General features: G+C 48.1%; 1 pseudogene; it reads left to right on the forward strand.

Annotated features, from left to right (window-relative positions):
- Window positions 1–516: 516 nt before the first annotated feature.
- On the forward strand, window positions 517–6,768 carry LOC101717199 (nuclear pore complex protein Nup153 pseudogene; annotated as a pseudogene).
- Window positions 6,769–7,311: the final 543 nt, after the last annotated feature.

Below are 7,311 nucleotides of genomic sequence, written 5' to 3' on the forward strand. Positions count from 1 at the left end.
TTTAAATCTGTTCTCCACTTTGAACCAGAGTGACTTCTTTAAAACCCATATTATGCCAGGTGTGGTGGCACAGGCCCATAATCCCAGCCCTCGGGAGGCTAAGGCAGGAGGATTGCCATGAGTTCAAGGCCAGCCTGGGCCGCATAGCCAGTTCAAGATCAGCCTGAACTACATAGCCAGACCTTGTCTCAAAAAAGAAAGAAAAAAGGGCCGGGGATTTAGCTCAGTGGTTTCACCGCCTGCTGTGCAAACGAAAGGACCCAAGTTCGATCCCTGGTACCAAAAAAAAAAAAAAAAGAAAAGAAACAAACACTTTATAATGACAACACTTCTCTGCTCCACACTCTTGGTAATTTGTTTAACAGAAGAAAGCCCAGGCCCGGGGATTTAGCTCAGTGGTGCCGTCCCTGCCTCCCAAGCCCAAGGTCCTGAGTTCAATCCCTGATACAAGAAAAAAAAAAATGAAAGAAGGAAGAGGAGGAAGAAGACGAAAGGAGAAGGAAGAAGAAGAGCAGGAGGAGGAGGAAGGGGAAGGGGGAGGAGAAGAGGAGGAGGAGAAGGAGAAGAAAAAGAAGAGAAAAGAAAGGAAAGGAAGGCTCTTGCTTCCTGCCTCTAACCATATTTAGAGGTGTCTTCTCCATTCCCATAATTCTGAAGGAGTCTAGTATATGACTGATTTTATTTCCACGATTATTCCCAACATATTTCTCGATGCTTTGCCTCTTGCAGCAATGAAAAAAAAGTAAACGGGACCAAGAAGACACTGCACGAGGCGCCGGTCAGTTAGGCCGGGCAGCGCGCGCTGTCCCCTCCCCCGCACATCGCCATAGCGACCGAGGAAAACAGCTGTGGGTCACAAGAGGCGGCCTTTCTGGAGCAGGATCCTGGCCTGGCCAACTGTCATTCGCTGCTTCGCTGCCAACGAGTTCACCCTCTCCGTGTCTGTTCCCTGAGGGGCTTCTTGGTGTATCGTGTGTCTGACTACTGTGTGGGCAGCTTGTGCGGACTTATGGACTGGGTAGCACAGGGAAGGGGGCCCTAAGGCCACCGCCTGCCCGCCCCTCTCCGCCCTTCCCAGGCGGCGAGTGGGAAGCCACCACGTCTCCACCATGGGCTTGGGGGCTGGAAGAGGAGGAGGAGGAGGAGCGGATGAAGGAGAAGGAGGAGGAGGAGGAGTCTGAAGGAATCAGGGGAATGGGACTCCGTGGTGGTGGTGGTGGTGGTGGTGGAAGAGAAGGCAGCTGTTGCCGCCGAGACCTAAGCTGCTGCAGCTGCGAGGCTGGGGCCCGGGGAGGAGGCAGCAGAGGCAGTGGTGGTCGCGGTCTCGGGGGTGGAGGAAAGATCCGGGGGCGACTTTGCTATCAGGGACCAATTAAGCCTTACCAGCAGCGGCCACCACAGGGCCAGGACGTTCTTAGCAGCCTTACAGAACCTATTAAGAAACTTGTGCCACAGTGGCTACAGACATACTTCAGTAAGAATGAAGATCCACGTGGCTGCTCAACAGACACAAGCGAGGTAGCGCACGGGTCACAAAATACAGATGACCACGTCATGTATGTAGAGGAGGACAGCTCTAGTATCAGTGACAGCCACAGCGCTCCTCAGCCAGCAGTCGGTAATACAGAAGCATCTTCAGCACCTAGTACTGCTTCCAATGCACTCCCAGTTGGCAGTTGTGCAGAAATGAGAGATCCTACCTCTCAGGGTTTCCACATCTCAACCACTAGTTGTTCTTCCAGAGCCTCTGACAGACACAGAGTAGTTTCACGCAACACTCCATTGCCACCTTGGGGGTCCCTGGAGGCTGAATGTGCTCATCCTGTCTCACGACATAGTGCCACCCCCCCAAAAAAAACAGCATTCAACTTGTCTGGCTTTGGAATCCTGTCCCCCTCGCTTGCCAATTTCTCAAATCCTAAAACACGTCAGCTCAGAAATTCTCCTTTTTATCCTGGAAAAACACATGGTGGGGCAGCAGCTGCTCTAAGGCTGACTCAATTACGAAAGACAACGTATCAGGTGCCAGTCACAAAGATGAAAGCCAAGCCACTCCATATGCAACCTTATGATGTAACCAGTTTAACAGCTCGCATGACACTGCACTTTCTAGAGATGTCAAGCTCTTTTTCAAATGTGGAAAGAATTCCCCATGTTTTTTCCTCTCTGCATTCTCCTGATAGGAGTGGGACAGATATCACAGACACGCAGGCCAAAAGAGCCCAGGGGAGCTCTCCATATCTCACTCTTCAGAGCCCCAAAACCCTGGAGCCGGTTTCCACAGGAACAAAAAACGCTGTTCCTTTTAAACTACCTCTGACCATATCTAGTGAATTAAGGGAGACTGGTCAAAGAGTAGGTAAAGAGGACAGTAGTGGAGATGAAAACAATGTGATAGCCAGACAAAACCGACAACCAGAAAGTGGCTCTCCACGACCAAATTTCAGTATCCCTGCAGCAGATGGCTCATCTTCTGGAGGAGGTGGTGGTGATAAGATGAGAGGAGCCGTTGCTTCTAAACCTCTAGAGGAGGAGGAAACAGAAATACCACTGTTGCCAAAAATCTCTGCACCAATCACCAGTTCTTCAGTGCCTACCATCACTTTTAATTCTGCTGCGACCACAACTTCTGCATCATCCACGAGTTCTTCTCAGTCATCAGCAAACAAGGTACAAAGGCCCTCTCCCAGCAGCACTGGCAGTCCGGTGTTTACCTTTTCACCTCCCATTATAATATCTACGGAGGCGGTTGTACTGCCTCCATCATTTACTCCACTTACATTTAGTGTGCCTACTGCACACACAGACCTTTCTGGCTCTAGCAGGGCTTCAGAACCAGTTCTGAGGAGTTCAACTCAAAACATCATTGGAGTGAAGAGAACAAACTGTAAGAGGAAAAATGAGGATTTGAAGGACCTTTCACCTGCAAAACTCCTGAAAGAAGGAGGCGTCCTAGATGTTCAGAAAAGCCCTGCAGCTCTCACATGCCAAAAGGGAGAGTCTCTTGCTGCTCAGCCTACCACAGCGGGGCCAGTCATTTATACAAAATCAGCAAGCAGTACCTTTCCTTCTAGTGCAATCAGGTGCGAGGAATGTCCAAAAGCTAAATCATTCTGGAAGTGTGATACATGTCTCTTTCAAAACAATGTAAAACTGGGCCGGGGATTTAGCTCAGTGGTTTTGCCACCTGCTGCGCAAGCACAAGGACCTGAGTTCGATCCCCGGTACCAAAACCCCCCAAAAAACCATGTAAAACTGCCACCAGGAGAGAGCGTTAAACATGCTGATTCCAGCAAACCTGGCAAAGCAACTCTGCCTGCATCAGGAACAGGCTCTGAAGACAAATTTGAATCAGCAACAGGAACTTGGGATTGTGATACCTGTTTAGTTCAAAATAAACCTGATACAAGGACATGTGTGGCTTGTGAAACATTCAAACTTTGAACTGCTTGCTATGAATCCAGTCCTTGGGGGACAGCAGTTTTAGAAACTGCATTCACTAAGACTAAGTCATCTTCCTGCAGCACCGTTACCTCTGGTGCCTTAAGATTGGGAGGTAAATTCAAAAGGCCTGTGGGATCTTGGCTGTGCCCACTCTGCTGGGCTTCTAATAATGAAGAAGACAACAGATGTGTGTCCTATACATTTGTGAAATCAGCAAGCTCAGTCCCTGCTTTTAGGAGCAGTGGGGTACCTGTCTCTCTGTTTTCTGGAGACCCCCTAGGATTGGCCAAGTCCAAAAGGCCTGAGGGGAAATGGGGCTGTGAAGTGTGCCTAGTGCAGAGTCAAGCAGACGCTACCACATGTATAGCGTGTGAAGGTGCCAGGCCAGGCACAAAATCTCACTTTCAAGGCCCAGGCACATGTTCCTCGTCTCTGAATCCAGCGGCCTCACCCTTCAAATTTGGTGGCCCTTCATTCTCTTCTGGGCCTTCTCACACCATGACAAACACTGGAAATTTTAAAGCTGGAGATCAGAGAGGATTCAAAGGAAGTGTATCCTCTGACTCTGGGTCTAGACAGCCCAGGAGTGAAGGCTTTAAAATTTCTAAACCCACCAGAGATTCTACATATGGAGATTCAACTGATTCTAACCATGAAGAAGTTAAACAACACAGTAAGAATGGTAATAATTTTAACTCTAGACTTTCTGCTGGGCAGCAGGGAAAGAAAGAGGAACAGCCAACACAGTGTATTTTTGCTTCTAGAGCGCAAACCAGCATCACAGCTGGTCGAGGTGCAGCAAAGCCTGTTTTCAGCTTCCTGAACAGCAGTTCCTCTGTTTCAAGCACACCTGCCACTTCAGCTGCTGGTGGCCTACTTGGCAGTGCCATCTACTCCACTGCACCCGTGGCTGCCCTGGGGCCCTGAGGTCTAGATGGACCAGCAAGCCCATGAGCAGTTCTCCTCTCCACCACCCTGCTCAATCCAGTCTTTCTCAGTCTCTGCTGTTTTCTCAGGACAGAAAATCAGTAGCCATATCCAGCTCAGATAGAGCTGTCACCATCAAAATAGGTACTGTATCCATTTAAAAGCTTGCCTTAGCCCGTTGCTTTTGTTGTTTAAAGTGAAGGTTATATAGCTCCTTTGATCTGTAGCTCCATTATAGATAACATCCTAGCTCTGAAGAACAAAGTGGGAATCCTTGAACAAACTTGTGATATATGTGCCTTAACTGTCAAGGGTTCAGGACTGTAATCAGTGACAGAAACCACCTGTGTCTAACCATTAAACAGGAATTGGAACTTTATTTACTTAACAAAGACCACTGGGGTGAGATAATGACTGACAAAAGTATAAAAGGTGATGGACAAAGAACACAGGGCAGGGACTCTGACCAGACCAGTTTCTGGCAGTCCGGCTGCTTGTGAGTAAACTTTTATTTTACCCAACTTCCATGTCTCTGTGCATTTCTTTCCGCGATTCTGGAACATAAGCACTTATGGGACAAGCTGACACTGTAATTGTTATCTGAGGAATTTTGTATACATTAGGATTCTGCATAGATGGGGAGACACTGAAATGAATGATTTCTATGCCGACTATGTGCTGGGGCATGTGTGGAGTTGGGTGTATTGTGCACTAACATCTTCCAACAGAGAAAGCCTGACTGAAGAACGGTAAGCAGCTTTTAGATCTCGCTTAGATCGTCTTAAATCTAGTTCATTCTCCATGTAGGAATTATATGCTACTTCTATATTTTCAATTTTCTTTCAACTGTCTTTCCTTTTTCATGATTTTATTATTAAACTTCTGTAAATACATGCTGCTCTCTGTAACTTTTTTGCCATAACATAAATCTGGGAACTTCAAAGAAGGATGCAGTAAACATTCTGAAAGGCCAGCTGGGAAAGTGTGAGATGCAAACTGCAGGGTAATGTCTGACTGGATAAACCTTCCTCCAGAGTCTCCCCCAACAGAAGGGCCCTAGGTTGGGGCTGGGAGAGGGGGGACAGGAAGGAAGGCAGGAGAAGAGCAGAGAAGGGAATTGTGTTTCTGGGTCAGTAGTTTGGGCTACTGAAGTCATCCTCTATAGTAACTGATTTGCAAGGTTCTGCAGGTCCCAATTCTAGCAGTAAAACACCTGATTGAAAAGAATTAGAATTGTGAGTATAATACAGAGTATGCTGTCAGCTTTACAGAAGTAAGACTATAGCCCAGATAAAAGACTAGAAAATTATACACCAAAATACAAACAGGATAGTCTAGAGGTAGTTTTAATTTTCTGATTATTGATAGTTTGTAAATTTGACACACAATACGCATTATCTTTAGAAGAGAATGTTATTTTAAAAAGATGATTATGCTATACTGCAAACTATTTGGGTAACAGGATTGGGAACAGAATAAAATAAAAGCAGGGGCAGGGATTTAGCTTAGTGGCGCTGCACCTGCCTTGCAAGTACAAGGACCTGAGTTCAAGCCCCAGTACCAATAAATAAATAAATAAATGCAAAATCGGGTTGAAACAAAGTTATTTCAGTTCTTATAACAGAAGACTCAAGAAACTGGAGAATTAAACAGGTATTTTAATTCCTAAAGCAGAAGACCCAGGAGAGTGGAGAAAGTGTACAATCTTCAGAGCTCTTTCCACTTAGTGGAGAATCAGTCTTTAGAAAGTGTAAAGCCCTCTACATGGCCACAAACCAATGTATCATAGGCCCCGAGAATCTGAGCAGTTCACCCGGGTTGAGAATGGGCGTACCAGGGAAAAGTGACTTGGTGAAGTGCATGTGACCAATTTAGTAGCTGAATTAGATCTAAATCTGAGGTCACAAACTCAGTTTTTGTGGGTTTTTTTGGTACCAGGGATCGAACTCAGGACCTTGCGCTTGTGAGTCAGGCACATGAACCACTGAGCTAAATCCCCAGCTCAGTCTTGAACCAACTTGCAAATGGGTTATTGTGGTTGTTGACACCACCAACCCCCCCCCCCCCTTCCAAAAGCCAGCGCTTAAAATCAGAACTGACTGGCTGAAAAACCCAGATCTTGGATTTCTTTGAGAAACCAGCCCAGTTCACTGTAAGCAGGAAGGAGGGGTGCTCCGCACCCTGGGCCTGGGGTTCTTCTGGCACCCTGGCCTGGCAGGGAGCCCATGTGCGACCCTGAACCCCAAGGCCCCTGCAGGACAGCTTGCAACACTCAAGGAGGCGCTTCCCAAACGCACCCCTTGCTACCTGCAGTTGGAAAAATAAATCTCCAGGGGCCGTGAGGGGTGCGTCAGCTGGGGCTTCGGATTCAGAGCCTCTGTTTGTGCCGCGTCCTCGGGCTCCGGAGGGGTCTGTCATGCTGGTCCGCGGGGCTTGGGGCTTGGGGCTCGGAAGGAAAGGCGGGGCGGCCCGTGAGGTGGCCCGCGAATGTCCGCGGGTACCGGGCCTGACTGTGGCCCTGTGCACTCTCGCGGTCCGCCCTGGCCCTAGGGTCACAGCCACATCTGCAGGGAAGAGGGGTCCCACCCTGAGCGCTGGACAACAACCTCCCTCGAGTGAGCATGCGCCACACACTGCGGGCTACTGCTCTTGCTGAGGACCAGTGGGCCCTGCCACCCTCCATGCGCCTGCCCGCTAGCCAATCACAATGGTTCCAGACGTGACACACACCGACCAACGGGTGTCCAAGGTGCCCATAAGGTGCAGACAATTCCCCAATCAAAAGACACGGAATGGAGCAAGAAACAAAACACAGCGGTATGCTGTATACAAGAAACACATTTAACACGAAAAGAAACTCAGAGACTAAAAATAAAAGGATGGAAAACAATACTCTATGCAACAGTTAAAAGCAGATGTAGTTATCCTATATGGACTCAG

This window comes from Heterocephalus glaber, unplaced genomic scaffold (assembly GCF_053883595.1).
Source record: "Heterocephalus glaber isolate CG9 unplaced genomic scaffold, H.glaber_assembly_v1.0 deba00000621, whole genome shotgun sequence".
NCBI classification, from domain to species: domain Eukaryota; kingdom Metazoa; phylum Chordata; class Mammalia; order Rodentia; family Bathyergidae; genus Heterocephalus; species Heterocephalus glaber.